The following is a 15,870-nucleotide window of genomic DNA, read 5'->3' on the forward strand; positions in this document are numbered from 1 at the left end:
TTGTGTTTGCTTTGAAGATTTGGCACCACTATCTATTTGGTGAGAAATGTCAATTATATTCTTATCATAAGAGTTTGAAGTATCTAATGACTCAGAAAGATTTGAATCTACGACAGAGAAGATGACTTAAATTGCTAAAATACTATGAACTTGAGATAGATTATCTCCTGGGTAAGGCAAATGTTGTTGCTGATGCTTTGAGTCGAAAATCATTGTTTACTCTACGTGCGATGAATGCTCATTTGGTTCTGGTTGATGATGGTTTAGTTTTAGCTGAATTAAAAGCGAGACCTTTGTTTTTATAGTAGATTATTAAAGCTCAGAAGATTGATAATGAGATTTTAGCAAAATGAGCTCAGTGTGATTTAGAGTCTGATTTAGAATTTAGAATTGATAAAGATGATTATTTGAAATTCCGAGATAGAATGTGTTTCAAGAAATTCGGAGTTAATTCAGATGATTTTGAATGAAGCTCACAATAGTCGACTATCTGTGTATTTGGGTAGTTCGAAAATGTACAATGAATTGAAACAACATTACTAGTGGTCTGGAATGAAAAGAGATATCTCTGACTTTGTTTCTAAATGTTTGATCTGTCAGCAAGTTAAAGCTGAACATCAGGTGCCGTCTGGTTTGTTACAATCGATTATGGTTCCAGAATGGAAATGAGATAGAGTGACAATGGACTTTGTTTTGGGTTTGCCCCTATCTCCAAGAAAGAAAGATGCAATATGGGTTGTAGTTGATCGATTGACAAAATCTGCTCATTTTATTCTAGTTCGATCCAATTACTCGCTTGATAAATTAGCTCAGTTATACATTTCTGATATCGTGAGATTGCATGGTGTGCCATTGTCTATAGTGTCAGATAGAGATCCGAGATTTACTTCACGATTTTGGAAGAAGTTACAAGATGCTCTAAGTACAAAATTGTATTTCAGTACTACTTTTCACCCACAAACGGACAGTCAATCCGAGCGAATTATTCAGATACTCGATGATATGTTGAGATGTTGCATTCTTGAGTTTGAAGGTACATGGGAACAATATCTGCCTTTGATTGAATTTGCTTACAATAATAGCTTCCGATTGAGTATTAAAATGGCACCATACGAGGCTTTATATGGTCGCAAATGACGTACACCTTTATATTGGACTGAGCTTAGTGAAAATAAGATACGGAGTTGATTTGATAAAAGAAACTGAACAAAAGTGAAAGTGATCAGAGATAGTTTGAAAATAGCTTCCGATCGTCAAAAATCTTATGTAGACTTGAAAAGAAAAGACATTGAGTTTGAGGTTGGCAACAAAGTGTTTTTAAAAGTATCTCCATGGAAGAAAGTACTTCGATTCGGTAGAAAAAGCAAATTGAGTATGAGATTCATTGGGCCGTATGAGATTGCTGAGCGTATTGGGTCAGTAGCATATAGATTATTGTTGCCACCAGAGTTAGAAAAGATTCATGATGTGTTTCACGTATCGATGCTTCGACGATACAGATCTAATCCTTCGCATGTGATTCCTCCGTCTGAGATTGAGATTCAGTCTAACATGACTTATGAAGAAGAACCGATCCGTATCTTAGCTAGCGAGGTTAAAGAACTGCGAAATAAGAAAATTTTATTAGTAAAAGTGTTGTGGCATTGACACGGTATTGAAGAGGCCACGTGGGAGCCAAAAGATGCTATGAGACAACAATATTCGAATCTGTTTACTGGTAAGATTTTTGGGGACGAAAATCCCTAAGGGGGGAGAATTGTAACAGTCCGGTTTAGATCATAGTCAGAAAAGTGGTTTTGGGACCACAAATCTGAGTCAGAAAAAATATTTTAGTATTATTTTTTGTACTTATTATATGTGAATTGATATGTGTGGAAATCTCGTACGAAAATTTGGATGTTTGTGTGCTTAATTCTGAAAAAGGACCTATTAGCGTAAAATGTAAAAGTTGCTTGTTATATGTTATAAGTTCCTGTTTGTTTTGGCTTATTATTTGAGAGGTCCTTATGTGGTTAGTATGCCATTTATATGGTTAATGGACATTTATGACCTTGATATTCATGTTTTAATAGTTTTATAGCAAAGGGTAAAATGGGAATTTAATTAATATGTTAATAATAAAAAAATGCATGAAAATGGATCATTTTATGTTCATCCTTGGCCAAAAATACAATAAAAGAAAAGAGAAACGTTTGTTTAGGGTTCGGTACTTGTGATCTTTGATTAAGGTATGTGTTTTGATCGGTTTTTGATAATTTTTACGTTTTTTTAATCGTTGATTCGAATACTATCAAGCCTATGTCTCAATTTTTGATTTTGTTGATGATTTTGAAATGTGCCGTTGATGAAACTATGAGTTTTATGAAGTTAGTTGTTGATAAATGGAACATATGTTTTGGGTTAACATGTTTTTCTTTGGATTTTTGATGAATTTGAGTAAAATGGGCTAAATTGTGAAAATTGTAAATTGAAGGACTAAAATGTGAAATCAATGAAATGTGTGGTCTAGTATGAGTATTAGGAGAATTCGGCCAAGCATGAGTATATGCAAATTATGTGTATTTTGTGATTTTGTGAATTAGGGACTAAAGTGTCAAAATGTGAAAATGTGAGGGCTAGTTTGCAAAATTACCTAAATGAATGTTTATGGATTGATTAGAATGACTTGGTGAATAAAAGGGTTAATTTTGAATACATATAGATTAAGAAAAGAGGAATTCGAATTTAGACCGAGAAAATTCGAAGATAATCGAGTAGAAGATTCAAATCGAACATTTCGAATACAAGGTAAGTTCATACGGAATAAATGATATTATAGTCATCTTTTAATGCTTTAAAGATGCATGAATTGTATAGATGTTTTACTATGGTTTGTATAAGTGGATAAATCGAAGGTATTTGGTACTGAGTGTGTGATTCAAAATAGCTTCGGCTATAAATAGCACTAAGTGTGCGAAATGGAATAGCTTTGGCTATATGAGGCACTAAGTGTGCGATACTGAGGTAGCTTCGGCTATTTGAGATGGCACTAATGTGCGGGATGATTTTAGCTTCATTTAATCATTAAAGCACTAAGTGTGCGAATTCTTAAAGTGTGGAAAGACTTCGGAAAGAGTTAATGTATTCGAATGGGAGGTAAGAAAGAAAATGAATAAATACGGGAAAGTTTAGGTATGTACGAAACTATATGGTAGATGATATCGTATGTATAGAGCTTGATAAGCTGGTATGAACATATTAATTTGTGATGAAATAGAATTGATAAATGATTTGAGAACTACTAAGTGTCTATTAGATGATGCTATTTTGCATTATATAAAATGTTGGTTATTTTTTGTACGACCTTACTAAGCCTTGAAAGCTTACTTTGTGTGTGTTTTAATTGTTTTATGGATATTGAAGCTACTGTGAGCTTGGGGATTATCGAGGATTGTCACCAGACTATCGAACCTTGTTTTGGTACTTTTGAAATGTATATATTGAAGTACGGCATGAATAGGCTAGAAGTGTTCGGATTATGTTTTGTAATGTTTATAACATGCCATGTGATATGGCTAGCTTGTGTTTAGACTTATGGTTGGAAATGTTATATGATATGTGAGGCATTATGAATTATATGGTATGTTTTGAATGACCAAAAGAAATTGTCAATGTTGATAACTTTTGGTAAGTTATGAGCATGAGATTGAATGATGTATTGAAACATATGTTTTGGTATGATTTTAGTTTAGGTTTTGGTATGTTTTGGTAGATGAATGGAGATTGGAATTTATTGATATTGTAAAGGTTTGAATAATGTATGTTTTGGTATAGAGGCTGGTTGAAATTGGTGTACAAATATGCTTAGTTTGGTGCTTGTAGGTTTGACCCAATTAGGGTGGCAATTTGGCTATTCAAATGGCCTATTTTTGTTCATACGGGTAGAGACACGGATGGGTGTCTCAGTCGTGTGTGACACACGATCATGTTACACGGTCGTGTGTCCCTTGGGGTACCCTACGAATTAAAGTCAGTATACCCTCCAGTTTTGACACTGCATAGACACACGGGTTGGCACACGGGAGTGTGGTCGGCCGTGTGGCCAAGTTAGTAGCCTCTCTAATTTTCACATGGCCTGGCACATGGGCGTGTCTTGAGGCCGTGTGGACAAGTCAGTATGTATGCTCTATTTCGCCATGGCTCAGAAAAATGGGTGTGTCTAATGCCGTGTGAGGCACATGGCCTGTTCACACGGACGTGTGACCTTTGAAAAGTTGAAAATTTTTCTATCTTCTGAAATTTTCATATGTTATCGATTTGGTCCCGAATGTATGATTTAGACTTTGTATGCTCGTTTTAAATTCATATTGAATATGAATGACTTATATTATTGAAATGAGATGGTATTTGATATATGATTGTTTTAAACTAAGTTATAGGTTCGGTAATGCCTCTTAGTCTATTTCGACGACGGTTATGGATTACGAGTGTTACAATCTGCCTTTTCCTTCCTCCTCTTTTTAGCTTCATTCTCGATTCGTCGTATTTGTGTAACATAGTTCATACATTCGACGTAAATTAAGGGGCTGGAGGATCCCTATTGACGTGGTGGTCATGCGAAATTGGGGTTGCTTAAGCAAGGTTCTTGAGTACTTGGGAGTGATTACGCATCGAAATTGAACCAGGTGTGTACCCGAAACATGAAAAATGGGGTTCAGCGAAAAGCCAAAAAAGCTTACTGTCGACGCCAACGAGCGTGTGGTCGCTAGTGTGGTAGGTCATGCCACCGTACATGGGCGTGTGAGCTACAAGCTAGGCCGTGCGAAAATGACACGGCCGTGTGATGTTGGGCGAGGCCATGTGTGACAGACGGGCTCGACCAATTTGGGCCATTTGGGCCACATGGGCATGTGGGCCCACACGGGTGAACCACACAAGCGTATGGGATTTTGGGCCAAGCCGTGTGATCCATACGGCCAAGGTTAGTTGGGATGTATGGGCCACACGAGCGTGTGGGCCCACACGGGTGGACAACATGGGGGTGTGAGCCGTTTTCACTGATTTGTTGCTACGGTTGCACGGGTCACCTGAGACGATGTGAACCTACTATTGGGTCGATAAGTTACCTAGACCCCTAATTGTATGAGACGACTGAATGACTGTTACATGTATATAAGTGTTTGAGCATGAGTAATATTTCATTGAACTGATATTGTATGAACTGTTACTATGAGATAGCATGACATAATTGTATGTTGCATTACATCTGGTTAGGTTTGATATTGTTCGGAGGAAGTGTACTGAAAGGCTTCGAGCCTAACTTTTTGGCAGCTTAGGTGGAAATCACTGTCTAGTGCCACATTCGGTGCTATTTGGAGTGCAGGGATGGGTGGATTGATTATATCCCTATATGAAGTGTAGGGTTGGACGGAGATGGAGTGTAGAGGCTGGTTGGGTAGGATTTCTATATATGCATATCTGTTACTGAAATGGGCTAAGGCCAAACAGATATTAATACCGATATTGAAAAGGGCTTAGGCCCAGACTGTGATTATCTGTTTACTATTTGTTGTTTGCATGGGGATTACACATTGAGTTTACGTAAACTCACCCTTTCTACTTTATCTGTGCAGGTAATCCTCAGACTTGATGGATTGGTACAGTGGAGGACTTGACAGTGGCCACACGTATTTAAACTATTTTGATTTTAACTTTGGGTATTTAATTCTTAATTATTTTCTAGGTTAATTTTTTATGTAAATTGCGGACTTTCTGAGACTTTTACTTAGTTGGGTTATTATTTATTATTATGGATTTAAAACTGCTAAGACGTCTAAAAACTCAATTTTTAAAAAGGCAAGTTTTCTCTAAACACGCGATTTACTCAAAACGACTTTTAAAAGCTTCCATAACGAAATGTGTTAGAACGAATAACTAGATTAGTAACGAATTTAGGGTCAACAAGAGTTAACCAATGGAAATTATTTTATCGTAGCAGCTTAGTTTGAAACGCTATCATGTTACATTGCCAGATTCGACCATAACGTTTGGGCTAGGTTTGGGGTGTTACATTTTGTGGTATCAGAGCCAGGTTACAAAACTCGATTGTGGATTTCGATTTTAAAGAAAAAATTATTTTTAACTAATTTTTGAATACTGAAATATTTTTACTGAACGTGTGGTACATCGAGTCTCCAGCGCTAGTTCTGTAAGTTCTCTATAACTGTTATATTTTTTTGACTGAAAATGCTATAGGTAGTATATACTGAGACTACTATAGATGGACTGTACTGAAAACACTCAAGATAGTGTACACGGAGACTATAGTTAAACTGATACTATTCTGCATAAAACCTTTGTTAATAGTTACTGAAATTGTAAATTAATGCATAAAACTATTAACACAGATAAACGCGATTAGATAATGAGCACACGAGGTACACGCGGAAGAGGTACAAGAGGCCGTGGTAGAGGCCGTAGAGGGGCTCGAGCTGAGTCCTCTTCACTAGGCGGTGCCAAATTTAAACACTAGCGAGATGCCGGTGTTGCCTATTATAGAGATTGGGTCTAGGGCTGGGCCCCATGATCGAGCGGCTGGGGACTACACTCTGTCCCAAGCCATGTTATGAATTCTGGAAAGGGTCGCTGGGCCCCATACTGGAGGTGGAGGCCGAGGGTCGGTTACAGAACGACTACAATCTAACGAAGCTAAGCTTTTCAGGGGTATTGCTGAAGTCGCCCCTAATGTGGCTGAATAATGGATTGAGGCCACAGAGACGATTATGGACAATTTGGACTGCACCCCTGAGCAAAAATGAAAGGGTGTTGTACCGCTGCTACGTGATGAGGCATATCAGTGGTGTAATCACATAATAAAACCATTCGAACCAATTACATTAATTGGTATGTAATCACATATGCGACTTAAGGAATATTACAACATGACTGAACATACTATTGATACATATATATATATAGTGCGCATTTTACCCTAAAAACAAAAGCCACATTAATATTTTAACACAAATAACATTCCAATGTACACCTAATTCACATATATGTTAATATACCTAAACTTCATATTTCATTCTATTAACTAATCATCATTTCAAAATTCAAACACACTTAACAATTCCATTCCTTACTTATTCGGCTATCAAGGTTAACCATATATATAGTACAAATTATGCCATTCAACTACAAGCTTAAATGAACCATTTTCTAATCATAACAAAGTTGATCATTTCACAACCATTGATTTTATAGGCATAATTTATTAAGTAAACCTATTACTACCCGAATATAATCATACATTTAATTCACTTATTAACTAGTTATATAACCAATACAACATGTTTATAATATAATCATGAAATCAAACCAATTCATTCTAATTTATATTTACAAATGCTGAATCAAATCATGTTAATTACATATACTATGTGTTATACCAAAATATAACACAAGACCAACTTGCTTCTTATCAATTTGGGTAGTAAAATTAACCACAAGAATCATATAAATTCTATATACTTTGTAATAAGCCAATACATCACTTATAAAGACAACATATATAAACATCATATTGAACATTTCTCATTACCGAAACATATGATCAAACACCACAACATATATGTCATATATTAAGTTTATCAACATGACTAATTTATAGGTCATTCAAATCAATACTCGACTAAAACATATAACCAAATCACCATTCAAACATGTCATGAAACATACTTACCAAAATATACTTATTCCATGTCAAATTACTAAATCATCAACTAACTTAGTATTCAAGCCAAACCATATAGCCAACTACTAGACCTATATACACCATGAAATATACTTTATTAACAAGTCTATGCCTTAACCGAATGCATATAAGCATTAATATCAAGATTAAGCCATTTTCGCATGGCTAAATATATACACATTCAAAATAAACTAACACAAAGGCTAGCCTATACATGCCATAAGTTCATAGTTTTAAACTTTTGTAATACTGAAATAACGATTGATAGTGTGACAGATTTCCTTGATGATCCCCTAGCTCGTAACCAACTTCCAAAATCTATAAAACAACGAACGAACACACACAATACGCTTAAATAGCTTAGTAAGTCATAATCAAATAAAACATTTCAATAATGTACATAATTCAAATAAACCAAACCGAACCCAAATAAAATTTAACCTTGTATACACAAATTATGCTTATCAACTCAATCATTAACTCATAAACATAAATCATATAATTTCAATGGCCGAATGTACATATGTTCATAATATAAATATTTCTCACTTATATTGCATATTTCATATATAGATCATAGGTACACACTTACCTTAATTTTCAATCATTTTAACTTAGCACATACCTGACCCCTTTTAGCTCAATTTCTCATTCGATCTTTACTTAATATTGCCCATGAAACCATTCAGAATTAATAAGGATACTCGGATAGTCGAAAAGCTCGTACAATGCCAACATCCCAGACGTGGTCTTACATGTAATCACATATCAATGCCACTGTTCCAGACAGGGTCTTACACGTAAATCACAAACCGATGCCAACGTCCCAGACGTGGTCTTACACGAATCACATATCGGAATCCTATGTCATGACATATGTATCCTAACTATTTTTGAGGTTCATACGGGACTTTTGGAGGTCGTAACTCGATCAATTCAGGCTTGTAAATACTTCTCCATACTTATACAAATTCAGCTTAAACATACATATACAAGTGATAGTTCAATTCGGCACAAATAAAATATATATACAATTGAATTTAATGACATTTATTTACTTATGTACTTACCTCGTACGAAGACGAACAGACCGGGTCGACTATTTAACAACTTTAGATTTCCCCCGATCTAAATCCAGTTTCTCTTTTCTTGATCTAAATTAATATAAATTAAACTTATTTAATCAAATATTCATTCAAATTCATCCAAAAACACATAAATGAGTAAATTACACTTTTACCCCTAACATTTCACATTTTTTACAATTTAGTCCCTATTTCACAAAACACAAAATATTCAAAATTTGACTACACTCATGTTAGGCCAAATTTACCCCTAGTCCATACAAGCCCATATGTTTCATTTATTTTACATTTTGATCCCTCAATTTTCAAAATTCACAATTTAGTCCTAAATAGACATTTTTATCAAAAATCACTTAATTAAACTTATTAATCTAACAACATATATTTATTTTCCATCATCAAACAAAAAAAACCACAATCATTCAACAATGGAAAAACATAAATCATCATCAAATTCAAAAATTCAAGCATGGGCTAGCTAGTGTTCAAAGCAACGATCTCAAAAATGTAAAAATCACCGAAAATCGAGCAAAACACATACCCGAATTATGCTTCAAGAGTGCCAAATATTCAAAGCTTAAGAACCCTATTCTCTTTTCTAATTTTCGGTGGGAAGATGATGAATAATGGCTTTCATTTGTTTTATTTTAATTTTGTTAACTTATATTTCTAATTTACAAAATTAACCTTAGTTAAAATATTATACAATCACATATATTAAGTCCATAACAGTCCAGTAAAATTAATAGTGGCCTAATTTCATTTTAAGGATTTTACAATTAATAAACCATAGCAAATAAGTACTTTAACAAATAGAAAGCCACTTTTACATTTTACGCGATTAGGTCCATTTTTTAAAATCGAGCACACAAATGATAAAATTTTCACACATATAATATATCATGCTGTAAACATAGGAAATAATATTAAAATATTTTTCTAACTCATATTTGTGGTCCCAAAACTACTATTCCGGTTAGGGTCTAAACTGGGCTGTTACAGTCACTGGCTCATAAAAATGGAAATTTACACAATTTCACCACAACCCACTATGGCCGGATATCAAATAGGTCCTTAGCATGCACTATACTTCAATTATTTCACAATTTCACCATGTAATATTTCCTATTTTTAATTTAGTCCCTAATTGACAATTTCATAAAATATCTCTTTACAAAAGTTGTTTATCAAATAAAACCATTCATGTTCTAACGTCAAACTTCAAAAACCATATGCATGCATGGTTGGTAAAACCCTAATAGTTTAACAGTTTCACAAATTAGTCCTTGGGCTAGCTAGATTAAGCTACAACGATCCCAAAAACATAAAAATCATGAAACAGAGGACAAATATACATACCTAGCTGAGCATACAAGCTTAACTGAATTTTGAGCATCAAAATGGCTTCTTTCTCCTGTGAAAATCGATTAAAGATGATAATGGAAGATGATGATAAATTTTACTTTAATTAACTTATCATTTATTTACTTATTTACTTAATTAACCTTTAAAATTAATCAAAATTACACAAAATGCCCAGCCATCATATTCCACTAACACATTTATGGTTTAATTACCATATAAGGACTTCCATTTAAAAGTTCTATATCTATTTAATACCTTTAGCTACTAGAACTCAAGTTTTGCACTTTACGTGATTTAGTCATTTTTATCAAATTGAACATGTAAACGGTAAAATTTCTTAGCAAAAAGTTTTATACGTTATTACTATCATGCTGTAGGTAATAAAATAATAATAAAATAAATTATTTGACTTCAAATTTGTGGTCTAAAAGCACTATTCTGATTTCTCTGAAAACGAGCTATTACAACTCTCTCCCTAAAGGTATTTTCGTCCCTAAAAATCTTACTAGAAAAGTGGTTCTGATACTGCTTTCTCATAGCTTCCTCAGGTTCCCAAGTGGCTTCCTCTATACCATGTCGTTGCTAGATAACTTTTACTAAAGCTATGTTCTTGTTTCTTAATTCTTTCACCTCTCGTGCTAGAATTCTAATCGGTTTCTCACTGTACGACATATCAGGTTGAATCTCAACATCCGTCGGGGAGATAACATGTGAAGGGTCAGACTGGTATCCTCGTAACATAGGCACATGAAAGACATTATGAATATTTTCTAGTTTTGATGGTAAAGCTAATCGATACGCAATAGGTCTGATTCTTTCAATAATCTCATACGGCTCGATAAATCACGAACTTAGCTTTCCTTTGCGACCAGACCGAATAACTTTCTTCCAGGGTAAAACTTTCAAAAATACTCTATCCTCAACTTGAAATTCTATATCTTTACGTTTAAGATCTGCGTATGATTTTTGTCGAACTGAAGCTGCTTCAAAACTATTTCGGATCACTTTCACTTTTTGTTCAGTCGCACGAATCAAATCAACCCCGTGTATCTTCTTCTCACTGAGCTCAGTCCAGTATAACAGAGTTTGGCATCTATGACCATATAGAGCCTCATATGGTGCCATCTTTATGCTCGATTGAAAACTGTTGTTATACGTGGATTCAACCATCGGTAAATATTTTTCCTAGTTGTTTTCAAACTCTAATACACTGCAACGAAACATGCCCTCAAGAATCTGAATCATATACTTGGATTGACCGTCGCTCTGAGGGTGAAATGCAGTGCTAAAATACAACCACGTACCAAGAGCTTCCTGTAACTTTCTTCAAAATCATGATGTAAATCACGTATCTCTATTCGAAATAATGGAGACTGGCATTTCATGTAATTTGACAATCTCAAAAACATATAACTCAACAAATTTGTCAAGGAAGAAGTCTGTATGTACCAAATTAGAATGTGTAGACTTTTTCAAACGGTCAACGATAACCCAGATGGCATCTTTCTTTCTTGATGATAGGGGTAAACCCGATATGAAATCTATAGTAATTCTATCCTATTTCCACTCCGGTATCATCATTGGTTGTAACAGTCCTAATGGTACCTGATGTTTAGCTTTAACTTACTGACAGATTACACATTTAGACACAAAATCATAAATCTCTTGTTTCATTCTTGGCCACCAGTACATCTGTCTCAAATCACTGTATATTTTATTACTTATCGGATGAACAAACAAGCTACCACTATCAGCTTCATGTAAGATTCTTTGAATGAGATATGGATTCTTCTATATAAAAACTCTACCTTTAAAAAAAAACAATCATCAGGTCCTATCTAAAATTCTGAATCAGAAGTTAACTCACACTGTACCCATTTAGGTAACAAATCGTCATCACATTTCTGAGCTTCACAGATCTATTGTAAAAACATCGATTTAGCTTTTAACTCAGCTAAAATCAAGCCATCATTAGATAATGTCAGTCATGTATTCATCGCTCGTAGAGCAAATAAATAGTTTCTACTAAGAGCGTCAGCAACTACATTCACTTTTCCTAGATGATAATCAATGATCAATTCACAATCTTTTAACAACTCTAGCCATCTACGTTGTCTCAGATTCAAATATTTCTACGAAATTAGATACTTCAAACTCTTGTTATTGGTAAATATATGAAAATTTTCACCGAACAAATGGTGTCATCAAATTTTCAATACAAACACAATAGCTGTCAACTCTAAGTCATGTGTCGGATAGTTCTTTTCATGTGGCTTTAACTGTCTAGAAGCATAAGCTATTACTTTGCCCTCATTCATCAAAACACAACCTAAACCATTTAAAGATGCGTCACTAAAAATTACAAGTTCTTTACCTGATTCAGGCTGAACCAGAACTGGTGCTTCAGTTAATAGTGCTTTCAACTGATTGAAACTTTGCTAACATTCCTCGGACCATTCAAATTTCACATCTTTCTGTAATAGTCGCATCATCGAGAACCCTTTAACAAACCTTCGGTAAAAACTAGCTAATCCAAGAAAACTTTTGACTTCGAATACATTTTTCGATGGTTTCCAGTTAACAACTGCTGAAATTTTACTCGGATCAACTCTGATACCTTCAGCCGATACTATATGTCCTAGAAAATTGACTTCTCAGAGCCAAAACTCACTTTTCTAAATTTAGCAAACAATTGTTTATCTTGTAGAGTTTGTAACACAATTCTAAAATGCTTGGCATGCTCAGACTTGTCTCAAGAATAGATTCAGATATCATCAATAAATACCACAACAAATCTGTCTAAATATAATCTGAAGATTCTGTTCATCAATTCCATAAATACTACAGGCCTATTAGTTAAGCCAAAGGGCATCACCAGAAATTCATAGTATCCGTACCTAGTTCTGAATGCAGTTTTTGGTACATGTGAATCTTTCACTCGTAGCTGACAAGATCAATCTTCGAGAATACCATGGCACTTTTCAACTGATCGAACAGATAATCAATATGAGGCAGTGGATATTTGTTTTTGATTGTAATCTTGTTGAGCTGATGGTAGTTTATACACAATCTCATCGGTCTGTCCTTTTTCTTAACAAACAGAACTAGGTCAAGCAAAACCCCTATCTGTCAATTCTCGTAGTTGTGCTTTCAACTCTTTCAACTAAGTAGGAGCCATTGTGTAAGGTGCTATTGATATCAATGATGTCCCCGATACCAGATCAATAGCAAACTCAACCTTTTTGACTGGTGGTACTCCAGGTAACTTTTCTGGAAATACATCAAGATACTCGCAAACTACTGGTACTATTTCAAGCTTTGATTCAAACACTTTAGAATCTAAAACATAAGCGAGATATGTATTGTATCCTTTTCTTACATATTTCTTTGCTAACATAGCTGAAATAACCATAGGGAACCCACTTGGACTATCTGATTCAATATGAAATGTCCCACCGTTCTGACATTTCAATACAATAAGCTTTCATCTACAATTTTCAACAGTATCATGTAGAGTTAACCAATCCATGCCCAAAATCACATCAAATTCATTAAATGGTAATAGCATCAAACCAGTCAAAAAATTGAGACCTCGAGTCATCTAAGGATAATTCTTGTAGAATTTATCAACTAGCACATACAGACCTAGGGGCTTCAATACTTTAACCATGAATTCAGTAGACTTAACATGTAAATTCTTACTAGACACTGAATTCATGCACTTATATGAATGAGTGGATCCTGGATCAATCAAAGCAGTAATATCAGTATCAAAAATAGAGAAAGTATTGGTAATAACATATGGCTTAGAAGCATCTTCTCGTGTGCGAATAGCATAAGCCATAATTTGTGCTCCTGCCTTAGATCTCATAGCAGAATCTTCTGTTACACCATGGTTACCATTCACATTTTTAGGATTACGAGGTGGTCTACCTCTCGTAGCAGTATTACTCGGCCTCGTGGTCTAAGTTTTCTCTTTCTCGGATTTTTTTAGACAATCTCTAAGATAGTGGTCTAAGGAACCACACCTGAAGCACACTCCATTCTTTAATCGATACTTGCCATAATGTGGTTTTTTACAGTACTTACACTCGAGCCAAACATCTTTGACATTGGCCATGCTTACTACAGATGTAGCCTGAGGTTTTCGACTAGAGCGTCTGGTACCTCTGTCTCTACTAGAATATCCTACAGAAGTTATAGAATGGTTGTGATATTCTTTTGGTTTCTTTAACTCTGATTGATAGGACTTCCGAGTCGATCTTTTTCTCGAGTCTCTAGCTTTAAAATCAACACGTCTTTTCTTTTTACACAGCTCTTCGGCTTTATGTGCTCGATCAACTAATACAACGAATTCTTTCAGCTCAAGAATTTTAGCTAGAAGCTTTATGTCTTCGTTCAGCCCTTCTTCAAACCTCTTACATATAGCACTCTCGGTCGAAGTATACTCTTGGGCATTTTTGCTCAATCTAACAAATTCCCACTCATACTCTGACATAGTCATACGACCCTATTTGAGCTCAAGAAATTATTTACATTTCTGATCCAAACACCTCTAACTAATATATTTATTTTAGAACTCGGTTTGAAAGAATTCCCAGGTGATCCGCTCTCTCGGCACAACAGAAATCAACGTGTTCCACCACTGGTAAGTTGAATATTCTAATAACAATACCGTGCATTTAACGCACTCAGCCGGTGAGCAGGATAACTCATCAAAAACCTTGATTGTATTCTCTAGCCAGAATTCAGCTCTACCCAGTTCATATTCAGTAGTAGCTCAGAATTCTTTATCACCGTACTTACATATCTTAACAACAGGCGGCTTAATAATTTGGATTGGTTCGAAACCTTGAGAAAAAATGAGAACCAGTTAGGGAGTAAGAGGGGGTGGAGGTTGTTGAGCAGCTGGGTTCGTCCGTTCAAAATCGGTAAACCATTCATTCATTATCTAGAAGAATGCTTCTTTAGCCTCACCTCTTCGACCCTTAGATACGGGCCTTGTACTGCTCAATGTAACTCCATGAATGGAGGCTTGAGCGTTGCTCTCTACTTCATCGAAGGCAGCTCGGTTGGATGTCATTGCTATATGAAAATAGGTTTCAAATAGTCAAGATATATCACACTATCACATGTTATATAATGACATGTATATCTGGACTCGTACACCTATGTTCAGTTCGAGAAATGACTAAACTAAAGCTCTGATACTAATAAATATAACACCCCTAACCTGTATCTGTCGCCGAAATAGAATTACGGAGTATTATCAGAGTTTACAATACAAACAAACAAAATTTCAAACATTTCACAACATATCAATAACCATATTAAAACCAAGTTAAAATATACATATTTTCCCTTATATGAGCCTTCGAGGCCCAAACATATGTGTTAAAAACAAGTCAGGTCTAAATCAGAAACTCAAATAATTTTTCAAAAAATAGTAAATTTTTTCAACACTACAAGGGTCACATGGCAATGTGGCCAGGTCTTGTGACTCACACGATCAAGAGACACGCCTGTGTCTCAGGCCGTCTGGGCATTCGAAATAGGAATACATGGCCACGTCCCAGCTCGTGTCTATGCCCTTGTAACTATCTGACTTGGTCACACAGCCAAGCCACACGCCCGTGTGCTAGGCCGTGTACCCTTCAAAAATAGCCTCACACGCCCATGTGCCAG

Source organism: Gossypium arboreum, chromosome 10 (assembly GCF_025698485.1).
Source record: "Gossypium arboreum isolate Shixiya-1 chromosome 10, ASM2569848v2, whole genome shotgun sequence".
Classification (NCBI taxonomy): domain Eukaryota; kingdom Viridiplantae; phylum Streptophyta; class Magnoliopsida; order Malvales; family Malvaceae; genus Gossypium; species Gossypium arboreum.